At 41.9% G+C, this 16,914-nt stretch overlaps 1 protein-coding gene across 3 annotated transcripts in view; it reads left to right on the top strand.

Annotated features, from left to right (window-relative positions):
- LOC124777624 (NADH dehydrogenase (ubiquinone) complex I, assembly factor 6) overlaps positions 1-16,914 on the top strand; it is a 90,578-nt gene that overhangs the window by 60,922 nt on the left and 12,742 nt on the right. The window contains exon 6 of one of the 3 annotated variants that reach the window (XM_047253097.1): positions 7,187-7,204. The exons of the other annotated variants lie outside the window; for them this stretch is intronic. The gene's annotated coding sequence lies outside the window, so the exon portion shown is untranslated. Of the gene's footprint in view, positions 1-7,186; positions 7,205-16,914 lie in introns of those variants that run through there. 3 annotated transcript variants of the gene reach the window in all.

Genomic DNA, 16,914 nt, shown 5'->3' with positions numbered 1-16,914 from the left:
GCATTGTTTGTATATTTGCACGGAAACGTGGAAATGTTTTTGAAGCACCTCGGATTTTTTGGCTTCCCGATAACCAAAGGTTTCAGTTTCTCACTGCCATCGGCGTTTGTACACAACAAAACGGTAAGACGTTCCGTGCTCTTCTTACCGCCATGGCAATTTTCCCCACGAAAAGTAAATGTCTTATCCGGCATTAAATCGAAAAACATGCCGGTTTCGTCAGCGTTATAAATGTCACGCAGTTTGTAGCCCTGTATCAGATTAAGGAGAGTCTGCATCCACTGAGCTACAGTTGATTCGTCCACACTTTTACTTTCTCCACATTCCGATTTGTACACAACACCATGACGCTGTCGAAATTTATCAATCCATCCATTGGACGCCTTAAAATTGTTCATTCCTAACTGCAGTGATATTTGAAGCGCCTTCTCCTTCAAAATAGTTCTGTTTATAGGAATGTTTGCAGCACATGCTTGCTGAAACCAAGTTAATAAAACTTTTTCCATTTCGTCGTAAGTCGATGGTTTCAAACGCATATGTTTCAGATTTCCACAATTCTCAAACCCTTCCATTATCGACGATCTGTTTTTCATAATAGTGTTGAGTGTTGAAGGGGCCAGTCCCAATTGCTTTGCTAGCTCCACGCGACTCACGCCAGGAGATGCCTCCACTTTTTTAATAATAGAAACCTTCTCTTCCAGAGAAATATTCTTCCACTTTTCACTCATGTCCACTGATGAAAGCTTTAAAAAAATGTTATATCGAAGACACACACTTACTAAAGTGCACGTCATTTATGACGGCGGCCGGTTTAGGTTCGTTCTGCGCATCTAACGTCACAAAACACAGTCAGCCAATGAACAGAGAACGACGTTGCCAGGGCTCGACTGCAGTGCAGAGCACGGACGAGTGTCTTCAGTTTTAGAAACGTTCAGTCATAAATAAACTAATTGAAAAAAAGCAATGTCTTGATAGCAGACTTTCTTTTATAGAAAGTTTGGAAAAAGCATTCTTTATACCAATTGCTTCATATTCTATTAATTAATTAAACCAAACAAGCAATAAGCCTCCTAATTCAGGCGATAGCAAGGAAAGGTGTTTGTATCATTCTCACTAACCACTTTTCTGCAATAACAAACAGCGGTAATTGTTATTTCCTATTGTACTTGGACGAAACGAGAGTAATTCATAGTCATACCAACACTGTTTGTCGGTATTTTGCGTGATATTTTAAAGTCCTTAACGAGATGCAATGAATGATGAGCTGCGTTAGCGTAATGGTTAAAGTGTATGGCTGCAAAGCGAAAGGATCTGGGTTCAAACCTTGCTCGATCCTTAATATTTTCTTTATTTAAAAACAATATCGAAGTGTCTTACTTCATGAATTTTATTTGTTTGAATGTAATTTTTTGAAATTTATAGTGGCAACTAAAATCGACCATATGAAAAGTATACGCTATGGACTTTTACCTCTGCAAACTCTTCAAAATTTCGTGCAATGGTTTACATCTAATGCTGCACAATAACTGCATTGAACATCAAAACAAAATTAAGTCATTTATGGGGGGAAGGTATCAGTCAAGAAGATGTGTAAAAATCAAATGTTTGGGCCAAATAGTTTTTATGAAATCGAATGATAAAGTGTGTCAAAGCAGTCGAAACACCATGTGTCTGCACAGGTGAGCAATGCAATGATGACAAAATCGTGCACATCGCGGAATGCGGGGAGCACGTCTCTGTAGCAGCGAAAGGGTTAATGCGGCCGTGGTGGCTTTACTTCATAAATTGCGTGCTCCCCCTTAAACGTAAGTTTGCGAACTATACTATGGCGCTGCTTCTCTTGGCGCATACAACTGGCAACGCAGCAATCTCCCGTGTCTTGGCGGGCATGCGCGAACCGCCAAGATAAAAGAATTGAACTATAGGCACACGAACTTTTGCTGCTCAGCTCACACAACACGCTACGAATACAAAGCAAGAAAGCATCGACTGAATTGGCACCAAAAAGATCACAAGCAGAATGTGCGTCACATGTCACGTGACAGGGTTCTGCTGCTGACATGTCAGATACGCTGAGCGCGGGCTTTCCGAGCCGGTGCAAACTGTGAATCCACAGAACGGAAAACGATGCGTCTACATCCAGTCACTTAAAGAGGTAAATAATTGACCAGGATTCCAAAAATATGAGCGTTACATGGAGGAAACTGTAATATAGAGGAAAATCAGCAAAGAGTAAAATTTAACATTGTTTATATGGGCTTTTAGTCGGGACCGAAAAAAACAGACGTAACATAGAGGAAAACATTATATGGAGGAACGTTATAAAGAGGTTTCACTGTACAATAATCACTTCACAGCTGTAAAGACAAGTGCTGGCACGTCTGATTCCTTCAGAGTATCAAAAGGTGTGAGACAGGGTTGTGTCCTATCCCCACAACTGTACAACATCTATGCAGAACATGTCATTAGGAAAGCTCTTGATGGACGGACCAAAGGCATCTTAATTGGTGGGAGAACTATCAACAACCTCCACTTTGCTGATGACACTGTGCTTTTAGTCAACAGAAGAGATGAACTTGCTGAGCTAGTAACAAGAATAAAGGATATTAGTGTAGCATATAGATTATACATCAACCTCAGCAAGTCTTAACTCGTAACAACTGATCGAGAAGAACAGATCCAGCACACAGGTTGATTACAGGAACTGGAAGTCGTGGATTCCTTCATCTATCTTGTGTGAACCATCTGTAGCACGGGAAGTTGTGAAGATGAGATAAGAAGACATATCACGCTAGGGTGAGTGGCTGTGAAGCAGCTCACCAAGATCTGGCAGAGCAGAGCAATAACAAATAGCACAAAGATCCGGCTTGTTGAAACTCTCGTGTTTTCTGTCTTCTTTTATGGTTGCGAAACATGGACACTCAAGGCCAGAGACAAACACCGCATTGAAGCGTTTGTGCTTTGGTGCTGTCGTAGGATGCTACACATAAAATGGACCAAAAGAAGGACAAATGTGCCCATTATTGAACAACTTGATATCTCCAGTCGCCTTTCTTTTCAAGTCACCAAAAAAAATTCTCCAGTTCTTTGGCCATATTGTGAGAAGAGATGGAGAAAATGTAGAGAAAATAATCTTGCAAGGAAAGATCGAGGGCACGAGACCAAGAGGAAGAGCAGCGAGCAGATGGGTGGATCAAATCAAGATCATCTCTGGTCTACCTCTTCAGCAGGCAACCGTCCAGGATGGAGACACTTGGTACATGGGGTCACGACACTCAGCAATGAGCACAGCGACTTACGATGAAGAAGTTCTGATCTGTATGTGGTGAATTATGAAAATATTCATTCTAGATATGGATATTGCAAATATTATTTTTTAAAGTATTCTTTAGCAAAAATTAAGTGGCATGTGTCCATATAAACAATAAATGGCAGCTGCGTAACAATGATGTTTTTCTTTTTGGGATCATAATTCAGGATGGAAATGGCAGTGTGTTAGATATGGATGATACTAGTGAACAACCAGCTGATGATGAGGCCATTGAAATTTATATAGATAAGCTGTCTAGAGTCTCAGAAACTTAAAGTAGGCTAGGTACTGAAGATTAGGCCTTCCATAGTGTCTGTGTTAAATGTTACAAACTGTTGTTTTACTCACTAACCTTATACATCCTGAACAATATGATCAGATATATAAACGTCCTTCTCTCTCATTTCCAGGCCTGTCTATTTATTGGGCTGTAGAATATGGACAATTTTAACAGTATTCAGAGATTTTTTTATTGTGTCAATTGTTCATATTTTGCCAAATGAGCCTTCAGAGAATCATCCATGACAATGTTTTTGAAAAAACTGGGATTCATATTGTAGAAGAAAGTTCAGAAAACATATTTTTAAATACAGTCATCTTGCTTCTACAGACTCACACTATGCTTTGTCAATTCTTGTATAGCATTACACTGATGAACCAAAACATTATGACCACCTCTGTAATAGCATGTTGGTCTGCCTTTGTAGCATAATACAGCAGCAGTTCAGTATGTCATGGACCCAATAAGACCTTCATAGGTTTCTGGATGTATGTGGCACCAGATGCATGTACACAGGTCCTGTAAATTATGCACTGGTGATTTGTACATGCAGAGCTGGTGCCTGACAGCATTCCATGTGTTTTCCATCTTGTTCAGATCAGGTGACTTCCATGGTCAAGAGCTCAAGATGAGTTTGCTATTGTGTTCCTCAAACCACTGTTACACGATTCTGACTTTTTGACATGGAAACATATCTTGCTGGGAGATGCCATTGCTGTTGGGAAAGACACCAAGCATGACACAAAGAAAGTGGTCCACAATACTTTCCACGTAGTCTGCAGCTTTCATGGTGCCTTGAATATTATCACAAGTCCATGGAAACTAAAGTGAATGCACCAACCAGCCTGTGCCGTTGCCACAAGCATATTTAGAGCTGCTGTACACCTGCAACACTGCGTACCTGCAGCCGTTCACCTGAATGATGGCATATCCACAGCTGTTCCCCTGAACGACAGCGTATCTGTAGCCGTTCACCTGAATGATGGCATTTAAATGACAACCTATCCAGACACAACCATAGACATGGTGTAACAAGAAATGTGATTCATCCGACAAGACGACATATTTCCATTGATCCACAGTCCAGTCCAGTCCAGTCCAGTCCAGTCCAGTCCAGTCTCTGTGCACACTGCAATTGTAATTGATGATTTCATTGGGTCAACATGAGAATGAATAGAGGTAATCTGCTGTGAAGACCCTTGTCCAGCAGTGTTCACTGAATGGTGTATTTCGATACAATTGTGCCTGCACCAGAAGTGTGCTTGCTTGCGAGATCTGCCACAGATTGTCACCTAGACTTCTTTATAGAGAGGGCAAGCCTCCGACCTCCACATTCAGTGATAAGGCGTGGACATCCAACACCTTGTTGCCTTTCAAGATTGGGCCATCCTTCAGCCACTTGCCATAGATGCTTGTGACAGTAGCACATGCTTAACTGACAAGCTTCACCTTCCAAGATGGTCACTCTCAGGTACTGAGCACTAATGATCTGTCCTAAGTAAAGTCATTTATGTCAGTAGAATTCCCCATTTGTGGCATGTATCATTGGTGGAATGATTCTTCATTCATCTCTGCTTCATGTATGTACTTTCCTTGCCTTGTCATATGCCCAAAGTGCACTGCCACCGTGTGGCATTCAGTCTCACGGTGGGCAGCGATCGCGATGTTTTGTTTTATGTATACATTTTTTTCTCATGGTATATTTTAAAACAAGGTTCTATACACAAATCAGCACCACATTGCTCTAATTAATACCATGTGTCTTTGTGAGAAGATTTTCCAGGTACTGCAAGAAGGGTAGTAACTTATGTGATACCCAGTGAGTTCAGATCCAAGTGTGTTAATGCTGTCAGTGACTGTTAGTGGTTTGCTGCATAGTAAAGCCAATATGCAAAACTTCCTTTGCTGTTTGAATGTTCTGCATTCAACTAAATTGTATTGCAAACATTGATCTAAAGGATCATCAGGCTTGTTAAGATTGTAATATGGTATTTGAAGTGGTTTCATCATAGCTATGTCATTCTCTTTGTGTGCTCCAAATGATCCTGTATGCCTTCCAGGCACTGAATATCCTTCTTCTGCTACATTACATGCGCATCACATTTTACCTGTCTTCATTTTTGTTCCAACTAATCCTAATCTACCTACAGTGATGATAGTATCATTACCTTCTTGAGCTAACTGCATAGCGAGATCTGGAGCAGAATAAAATCTTAGTAACCGATATAAGCTTCATTCAACAAGTCACTATCAAACAACACTCTTGGTATTGAGTGATGGTGAGTTGAGAACTTACTTTCCATCATAAAATTTCAAAATTGGTTACCATAAAGTTTTGGGTTGCAGCCAGACAGTGTTTAACTTTTTGCTGCAGTATTTCAGTTGACAAACAGGCACCTGTCTTCAGGAGTGTTTAATAATTAGAGTGCCCTGGTGCACTTCGCTAAGTTTATTCCAAAAATTGGTGAGGTGGCTCATGTCCATAGGTCTTGGCTGCATAACCACCTTCCTATCAAATTTAGCACCATGTGTTAAATATTGCTCCATCTGAGGTGTGCAGGTGCATGCACAACAGTGTTACTGCATGTATGCCCTCAATAAAATTGCAAGCCCTTAGAGTTAAAATTAAGTAGTCAAACTAAAAAAATTAATACTTGCTAGATGTGTGGTATGAAGTACAAAATATTGTCTTTATGAAAAAGTAAAAAAATCACCAAGTCCTACACCATCACAGTTAATAAGATCTTCTGCCTAACATATGTTGATACAGATCTTAATTAATAAGAAAAACACAGAAGAATCTCATAATAGCCAAGTTTCATGATAAAATAATTCATGCAATGTCCCTTAGAGATACAATGCTCAACTATGGCGGCCTTACTGGACTGTGGTAGGTGAGTACGGTGAGAATGTTGCACGTACCTTTCATGTACTGTCCATTTGATATGGATATAGGCTTTACCACACTGACAATGGTATTCTGTAGTCTCAAGCCGACCACAAACTCAGATCATCCTTTATAGTGCCAAGAACAACATACATCACCGTAAGGCCAGAAAATTATTTTATCATAAATTATTATTATTTCAAAAAAGATTTCTGCCTAACTTAGACAAAGTGTTTCCCATGTAAGTGTGGCATGCCCTGGTTGAACAGCTCCTTGTCCTCTTTATCTTGTGACACATCACATGTATTCCTTTCTAAAGCAGTGCTAATCTGATGTGGTGAATATTAATTTTCATTGAGCACAAATTGTTTAGGTTCCAACTCCTTTCCAATGCTGTCCCCATCAGAAATGGGTTCACCAGAATTTGAAGGATGCTCATTGTTAACGCTCTACTTGTTTTTAACTCTCGCATGTTCTTCCAAGTTTCCGCTGTAAATTTTTTTCCTTGGATTAAGTTCTAGCAGCTGAAGTGCTGTCTCCACAGAATCTTTCATGGAAGTCTGTTATACTTTGAAGAGAGGGCACTTAAAAGCCGTCTTGTAATAGTGGGATGTCTAGCTTTTCTAGGTCCTTTTGTCAGTTGAAAGTAGATGGGTCATCAGGACATTCCATTTACCGTAAGTCTACACATGCAGATTTGTGTTTACAGATGTTTAGCTGCCACCACACGTCACATATGAGCAGCCTTCAAATGCTGGTGCTCCAAGCACACGTTGTCTAGTGGAGACAACCTTGCAAAGGAGCTGGAACCCTTACAGTGAGTGTTCAAAGAAAATAGTTATTTTCAGCATCAGATTAGCATGGCTTTAACAAGGAATAAACATGACAGCTCACACGATAAAGAAAATATAAAGTTGTTTCACTCCAGGAATGTCTGCCATATTTAGGCAGCATGTTGTCTTAATTTGTGAAGAATAGTAAAGAAATATTATGTTAAATTAATATTCTCCCTTCTACAAAGACCTGTGCTCTTCTTGGCTTGATAAAGTACATAAAGGTTTGTGGAAGGCTGGAGTCTACAGGCTGCCACGTCAGTGTGGAAAAGCTTACATTGGTCAGCCATAAAAATCTTGGCCATGCTGAGATCCTTCTGAGATTCAATTATTAAGGTATCCGTAGAAATGCATTTTCCGGACAATCTTGTTAATTGTGATGGTGGGTTTCATATGGTTAAGACGTGGCATCCATGGCATCCAATTAGTAGTTAAAGTTTTTCACAAAGACAAATTTTACTTTTAAATATGTATCCAACCTAAAATTTGTTGCAGGAAGTGTATGTAATAATACTGGTATGCATTTGCATGTGCCCCTTAGATGGTGCCACATTTGACAGAGGACAGTAATTAAGAATGCTGGTGATCGTGCAGTCAAGACATATGTGCATGTGTAGCTGTTCCAATTTTTGGTATAAATTTAGAGATTTTCACTAGAGAACTTGGCTAAAGATGGCTGCCTCGTTTTTAGTCAAAATATCATGGCAAGAAATTGACATTAAGTGGCTGCAATCTGAAAACATTTTGGAACACTCATTAGAGAGGGAAAACTTAAAATTCACGTGTTTATGGCATTTATTCTGTGTACACGTATTGAGGGGTGCTGTGCCAGAATTCAATACTGAGCGTGTTACGACATTTTGAAGAACAGATGAAATTCCTCTTTTTATTGTTTTTTAGTTTCTTACAGTTGTGAAAGATGAGAGGAAGAAAGTATGTGTGTATATTGCAAAAGACACTTTATCTGCAGGTAGAAATTTGAACCCATCAGTAGATTAAATTTCCAATGAACTGCAACTCCTGGCCTTCATGAACTTAGTAATGAACGGAGTTCCATTTTATTTTTACTCTGTTTCTCTGTGTTATTTCCAATCTGAATTGATTTGAACTTTCAGTTCTCAGATATCGTCATTGCTAGGAAAAATCTTAGCACAATCTAGTTATGAACTTACAAAAATGACAGAAGAGAGACTGACTCCAGTCACAATTTGTCATCGATATAATTCGATGGTGGAAGTTGACTCTCGCTTAAAGTGAGTAGTCACCTTAATTGCTTCAGCCATCTTGACATGCTTCCCATCCGACCCAAATTCTCAACTTATCACATGCTAGTTTTAGCACCCACTGTCCATTCACCTACTTGCTTGCAGTAACATGTCTGGCATAACAGGCACCACACATATGTAGTGTAAAAATTATATTCAAAAGATTTTTCTTTTCAGTCTGTTTCAACAACTGAGCGTAATCTGCACTTCCAACACAATCTTCTGCAACTGGAGCAAATTCTCCTCCGCGCACATTCTAATAACAAATACTTCTGCCTAGAATACTGTTGTCAGCTTTCCTAGAGACTGCTCTATCTACTCTAGGCTGTACTGCGTATGTTCTGACTCCAGTGCCTTCATCTGTTTTCAGCTCATCAGTAAACCAGATTGTCTCCTGAATGGTATTGTGATTCATTCTTCCACTGGTCCCATCATCCGATTGTTATACTGAAAGGTTTATTGAAGCGCTGGAAATCACTGTATGGTCAGCCGGCATTTTCCTGGCAATTCCCATAATTACCACACACGCTATATTGGTGAGAGGTTCTGGATATCCTAAGGGGATCCAGTTGTTTCCAGTTTTTAACCTGCACACCCATGTCACTGCCACCGTTGTAACCTGAAGGTGTAATGGGGGTCTGTCCAGCCTGGTCTCCATTGCAGCAGTGAGTGTGCTGCTAATTCCACCTGTTATAGCTAAACAGACCAATCTCTGCTTCTTGCCAATCTCCTTAGCCGCCACTTTCTGTTCTGCTTTATTCCGCCACACTGCAGCCCCATGGATTATTATAGGTCTTATTATAGTGCTTTACCTCTAATACGTACTCCAGGAGTTTAGACCCAAATTTTTATTACAGATCTTTTTAGTGCTCATGAGAATACACACATTCTGTATGTGAGGGGTCATATGACAGTTTCTCATCTGAGGTTATTTCTAGATACTTCCCTGCCTCTTCTACTGGTCGAGTTTCATTGAGGAGCTTGAGATTCTGGTATTTGTGCCCGATTTGGTTTCCTTGTAAATGGCATATCAGTTTTCTTGGGACTGACCCTGAGCTGCTGTTCCTGCACCAATCTTCTGCAATCTCTAGTGCACAATGTGCCATTGCTCTAACAGTATTAACAAATTTACCAAGTATTACTATGACTGAATGGTCCGTGTATCCTTGGCAAAAGTAGCCTCTAGTATTTAAAGCTTCAGTGAGTTCATTCAACACTAGTTTCCACAGTAGTGGGGACAAAACCCCTCCTTGTGGACAACCCCTGGCTTTGGAATGAAAACAGCCATTGCTGTCCTCCAAGCATTAGTGATTATTCCTATGGCTAGGGTGACCTGAACAGTCTAAGTGAGAATCTAATTAAATCTTCTTCTCCTTGTTGCTGTAGATCTGGAAAGCTACCATCTGGACCTGGTGACTTGGGTGGTTGAAACATCCCCCTCCCTCCTCACGCCCAACCCTCGCCTCCCTTACAGGTTCGGGGGTTAGAATAGGCCCGAGGTATTCCTGCCTGTCGTAAGCCGACTAAAAGGAGTCTCCCACTTTTCGGCCTATTAAGTTCTGGTCCCCTTTAAGGGTGTGATCTCACACTTTCAGAATTCTACAGAGGTGTGGGCCGTTTGGGGAAGGATGCCTTATGTGCTGCATCGCATATCCATCGTGCCGTTTGATCTTCTGCACCTCTTATTATCATGGTTCTGCAATTCCATCTGCAGTTCAGCTGTTTGGGTGAGGACGCCTTCTGGGTTAATGTCTTCTTCCGTTCTTCACTGTCCTCTTTTGCCCCCATGACAATACTGAATTTCTCTGCACCCAACATCCAGCACGATAGCCTGTCCATTGTGGTGAGCCGTCATCTGCGTGTTTGGTGGTAGCCCCCTGACAACACAGGGATCGCACTGCTGATGCCTGAGCTGCAAACTCCACAGGTATCCCAAGGAGTAAATGCCCATATTCTTGGGGCATCAGGACTCCTGGCAGTGGCCATCATGCCAGGTGGCCTTTGCTGTGGCTGGGTGGTGCCATGGACTGAGTCAGCTCTTGTTGGTAACAGAATGGTGCCAGCAGTCTCTAAGAATGGAAGGGAAAGATAGAATACAATGCTGACAGGTACACTATGTGATCAAAAGTATCTGGACACCCCCCCAAAAAATATGTTTTTCATATTAGGTGCATTGTGCTGCCACCTACTGCCAGGTACTTCATATCAGCGACCTCAGTAGTCATTAGACATCGTGAGAGAGCAGAATGGGGCACTCCGCAGAACTCACGGACTTCGAATGTGAACAGGTGATTGGGTGTCACTTGTGTCATACGTCTGTATGCAAGATTTCCGCACTCCTAAACATCCCGAGGTCCACTGTTTCCGATGTGATAGTAAAGTGGAAATGTGAAGGGACACATACAGCACAAAAGCGTACAGGCCGACCTCGTCTGTTGACTGATAGAGACCGCAGACAGTTGAAGAGAGTTGTAATGTTGTATGACAGTTAGGCGGGAGGTGAGGAAACTTGGATTTCATGGTCGAGCGGTTGCTCATAAGCCACACATCACGCCGGTAAATGCCAAATGACGCCTCGCTTGATATAAGGAGCGTAAGCAATGGATGATTGAACAGTGGAAAAACATTGTGTGGAGTGATGAATCACGGTACACAATGTGAGGATCCGATGGCAGGGTGTGGGTATGGCGAATGCCTGGTGAATGTCATCTGCCAGCGTGTGTAGTGCCAATAGTAAAATTCAGAGCCAGTAATGTTATGGTGTGGTCGTGTTTTTCATGTAGAAAAGAGAGAGAGAGAGAGAGAGAGAGAGAGAGAGAGAGAGAGAGAGAGAGAGAGAGAAAGCTTGCACCCCTTGTTGTTTTGCATGGTACTACCACACCACAGCACAGGCCTACATTGATGTTTTAAGCACCTTCTTGCTTTCCAATGTTGAAGAGCAATCTGGGGACGGCGATTGCATCTTTCAACACGATCGAGCACTTGTTCATAATGCACGGCCTGTGACAGAGTGGTTACACAACAATAACATCCTTGTAATGGACTGGTCTGCATAGAGTTTTGACCTGAAACACCTTTGGGATGTTGTGGAACGCCGACTTCATGCCAGGTCGACATCAATAGCACTCCACAATGCAACACTCTGTGAAGAATGGGCTGTCATTCTCCAAGAAACCTTCAGCACCTGATTGAACGTGTGCCTGTGGGAATGGAAGCTTTCATCAAGGCTAAGGGTGGACCTACACCATATTGAATTCCAGCCTTTCCAATGGAGGGCGCCACGAACTTGTATGTCATTTCCAGCCAGGTGTCTGGATAATTTTGATCGCTTAGTGTATGATCCTAAATTGTTCACCTCCCTCGCTACATCATGGGAGGAACATAGGGCTACAGAAAGAAGAGAGCTATATTCACTTCAGTATTTAATCTGCAGTATAACAAGTGGGGTCTCCTTTCTAGCTACGAAGCCTCTATTTTTTGTTGAACATCTGGAGGATAAGTTTGAGGAAGTGACAGCACTGTCCAAAATGAGAAATGGTCAATGTTGTTTCAGACAGCATCCACAGCCCAGTCCCAGGCTTTGCTTGCCTGTGACCAGCTGGGTGATATTCCTGTCTCCGTCACTCCCCATAAAAGCCTCAACATGGTCCAGGGAGTTATTTCCCATCGCGACCTTCCCTTCATTCTGACAGTGAGCTCTGCACCAATTTAGAACAGTGGGGTGTTCACTTCAACTAGCGTGTCTTATTGGGGGCCCAAAGATGATAGGGTTGCTATTGGTGCCTTCATCTTGACCTTTGAGGGTGTCTCATTGCCTGAAAAGGTCAGAGTGATGGTTTACTGATGTGACATAAAACCATATGTCCCTCCCCCTTCACAGTGCTTTAAGTGCTGAAAATTCGGGCACATGCCTTCCCACTGCAATTCCAGCACCACATGTCAAGACTGGGCGTCCACTGCATTCAAATACTCCATGTGCACCTCCTCCCACATGTGTGAACTGTGGAGAGCACCACTTCCTCTGCTCACCAGACTGCACAGTAATCCAGAAGGATTGGAAAATTATGGAGTAAAAGACCCTGGACTGGCTGACTTACCAAGAGGCTAAACGTAAATTTGAATGGTTTGTAATCTCCTCCCTCCATCCTACTTCCATCTATTGTCCACTTTTAAGTCTTTTATGAAGATTTGAGAGGAACAAAGATCACAGTAAACTTCCTAGTTTACTTAGCTTGTCATGTTGAGATGGCTACAGTTCTGCTTGTGTAGGGGTCTGATTCTTGAAGCTATTATACAAAAATCTCACATCAGGTCCTCACTGTTGGTTTTAACTAAATAAATTCAAAGATTGTTGTTGCAGCATTTTTTTATGTAAATATATTTTCTCACATTTTAGTATATCATATAGTATTTTCATTTTTCACATTAACAAAGTTAAAATTACATTGTTTGCACAAAAATAAAAAAATATGTCCGATCACATCAGAGGCATGCTTACGACTCTCGCCCTCTGTGGAAATAACAATATTCCAAAGGGTTTGCAATTTTTCTTAACAAATGAATTTTTACCAGTTTCTGTTATATTATTAATTTCAATTGTTATTTCATAAATGAATCCAGAAATAGTAAACAGTACAGGATTGTGTCATTAATAATAGAAATTTTAAGTCTGCCAATAATTCATAATTTCAAATGTTTGTAAAAAATAATTTTAACAGTACTTTCAAACTAGTACTTATTGATTATAACATCAAGACTAAAATATTTTATAAAGTAATTCCTTTTCATAAATTTTAGCTTGAAATATAACATACTGTGTATAAAATTATATGAAAGTTTTTAGAAAAGCAACTGAGATAATATTGACCTGTCCAAAGTTCAAAAAATAATACTGGTGTTGACAACTACTGTTGAGGAAAAGTAATGCTAGATGAGGATGTCCCGTTACAGGTTGCATCCCATTTGCCTGACATCTACATGTGCTGCAGCTACTTCAACATCACCGTCACTTGTGACGGTAGTTCCACAATCTGTGCCACATACAGTGGGCCCTCCAGGCTGCCCGAATACATCTGCCCTCTTGCCCTCTTGGTGGTTGGGGACACCTCTTCGTCCATTGCTTCCAAAGCACCTACTTCAGGAGCAATATCCCCCCAAACACCAGGGAAACTGGTCCCCTCCCCAAAGCTGGAGAGGTCACAGCCTCCTCTGGCTCCTCTCGCATGGAAGTCCCTTGGAACTCTCCCTTCCAAGGTCTTCGCTAATGCCATAGTGGACACTCACCCGTGGCTGAAGAAGCCACAGGCTGCTGGGCGAAGGGCTTCACGGTCTTGCTCAATGCCTGAAGCTACTTTGGAGAAGTGAGAGGGCTAGCAAATGCAGAAGTCTGCTAAGAAACCTCCAGTGGCCTCAACACCACCACTCCCTACTGGTGTCTAAGGACGAGGTGGAGATTTTAGCATCCCCTGAGGATATGTGTCTGATCAATACCTCACCCACAATGGCAATGGATACAAATACTCAACTGGTGGCAGCAGATGATACTGAGGCATAACCTGCCTCCTCAATCACTTCATGCCTTCCCCAGTTCCAGAAAATGTCATCCTCCAGTGAACTGCAGCAGTTTTTTTCTCTCACCTGGCTGAGTTACGGCAACTCTTAAGCATTACATCTGATTTTTGCATTGCCCTTCAGGAAAACTGGTTTCCCGCAATGCAGACTCCTGCCCTTCATGGCAATCAGGGTACTAAAAAACTGTACTGACTATGACTGGCTGTTAGGTGGAGTTTCTATCTCTGTCCTTACCTCTGTCTGTAGCAAACCTGTACCCCTGCAAACACCTTTCAAAGCTGTGGCTGTCAGGGTGAGGATAATGCAGGAAATTACCATCTGTAATATCTACCATCATCCTGATGGTGAAGTGCCATCCAATGTTTTGGCCGTACTAATTTTTTAACTTCCTCCTTGTTTTCTACTTCTAGTTGATTTTAATACCCATAGCCCTTAGTGGGGTGGAAATAAGGGTACTGGCTGTTATAACAGTGTCGGGAACCTACTAACTCAATTTGACATTTTTGTAAGTGATGACATCTCGGTCGGCGAATGATTAAAGTCCAGGTAGAGAGGCATTCTCACATCAGACGATGACAAGCGTAAACCATCCACTTCCAGTACTGAGGCAACGTCAAGACTGAAATTAACTCGACATCCATGGAAAAAAAATCGAGACATTCAATATAACACTTTGTGCAGTTCCATTTGTGCCAAGTTTATTGTCCAGGCTTATTATGTGTTTGTAGACTGGCATGCGATGACAAAGTATGCAAAATAGCTATTGGTTGCTGCACTCACCTCCTTGTTTGAATTAAATCATTGTCCCGCCAGCCATTTCTTCAAATTGGGGAACAAATAGTAGTCTGAGGGAGCTACTTCTGGAGAATAGGGGGGATGTGAAATGAGTTGGAATCCTATTTTCATTAATTTTGTGACCACAACTGCTGAGGTGTGTGCTGGTGCACCCCCACACATTTCAGTGTGGTATATGGCACAAACTTGGCCATTGATCTCTCGGTTTGCAGTCCTCTCTCTTATCTATACACTGGAGAGCCCATGATGGTTTATACTGTAGTGACCACTTTTCACTCTTCCTGCTCCTCCCCCAGCATCCCTCATGTCGGCACTTGCTCAGATGGGCACTTCCCAAGGCTGACTGGGACGCCTTCACCTCCAGTACCACCGTTGAATCTCCGTTGCCTGGCAACATTGATGAGGTGAGCCAGACGATCACTACTACCATTGTTGTTGCAGCTGAACCAGCAGTCCCTTGTTCCTCAGATTGCAACCGGTGGAAGTCAGTGCCTTGGTGGTCACCAGAAATCGCTGCAGCCATTAGAGACCATAGGCGGGCCCTCCAACATCATAAGCGCCACCAATCCCTAGAGAAGCTCATAGCTTTCAAACAGCTCCATTCCCAGGTCCGCCTAGTCATCAAATGAAGGAAACAGGAGTGTTGGGAACTCTACATCCCCACCATTGGAACACAAACCTCCCATTCCCAGGTTTGGACCAAGCTCTGACCCGAATTTCTACACATGGAGCTGTATCTGCTGATCCAGACATAAGCGCAGAACATCTTGCCGAGCATTATGCTTGCACTTCTGCATCTGAGAATTACCGCCTCACCTTTTGTTTCCTCAAGCAGCAAGTGGAACAACACCACCTATCTTTTGCTCCACGTGCTCTGAGCCATATACGAGGGGCGTTTGAGAAGCCCGTGCAAAAATAACAACTACTTATGTGTTTGGGGTAAAGCTTTTTTTTTATTTTTGGACATAGTCTCCTTTTAGACTTATACACTTCGTCCAACACTGTCCTAATTTGTTGATCCCTTCAGAATAATAGCAATTTTACAAGTCTGCAAAATAGATATTGGTTGCTGCAATCACCTCCTTGTTTGAATAAAATCTTTGTCCCGCCAGCCATTTCTTCAAATTGGGGAACAAATAGTAGTCCGAGGGAGCCACTTCTGGGAATAGGGGGGATGTGAAACGAGTTGGAATCCTATTTTCATTAATTTTGCGACCACAACTGCTGAGGTGTGTGCTGGTGCATTGTCGTGATGGAAAAAGACTTTTTTGCAGTCCAATCACTGATGTTTTTCTTGCAGCCCAGTTTTCAAATGGTCCAATAACAATGAATAATATTCACCTGTAATAGTTTTACCCTTTTCCAGATAGTCGATGAGGACTACCCTTTGCAAATCCCAAGAGACAGTCGCCATAACCTTTCTGGCTGAAGGACTGGTCTTCGCCTTTTTTGGTACAGATTCTCCCTTGGTAACCCATTGTTTAGATTGTTGTTCAGTCTCAAGAGTATAGTAATGTATCCATGTTTTATCCACAGTGATGAAACAACCCCTAAAGTCCTGTGGATTTTTCCCGAACAACTGCAAACCATCCTTGCAACACTTCACACAATTCCATTTTTGGTCAAGTGTGAGCAATCGCGGAACTCATCTTGTGGATAGCTTTCTCATGTCCAAACATTTATGCAAAATAGTATGTACCTGTTCATTCGAGATGCCCACAGCACTAGCAATCACACACACCTTAACTCTTCTGTCATCTATCACCATATCATGGATTTTATCAATGATTTCTGGAGTCGTAACCTCCACAGGGCATCAAGAACGTTCAGCATCACTTGTGCCCACATGGCCACTCTGAAAATTTTGAAACCACTTATAAACTGTTCTAATCGAAGGTGCAGAGTCACCGTAATGTTTATTAAGCTTCTCTTTAGTCTCCTGAGGTATTTTGCCTTTCATAAAGTAATGTTTA

This window comes from Schistocerca piceifrons, chromosome 2 (assembly GCF_021461385.2).
Source record: "Schistocerca piceifrons isolate TAMUIC-IGC-003096 chromosome 2, iqSchPice1.1, whole genome shotgun sequence".
NCBI lineage: Eukaryota > Metazoa > Arthropoda > Insecta > Orthoptera > Acrididae > Schistocerca > Schistocerca piceifrons.
This window is presented reverse-complemented; position numbering and strand designations above follow the sequence as displayed.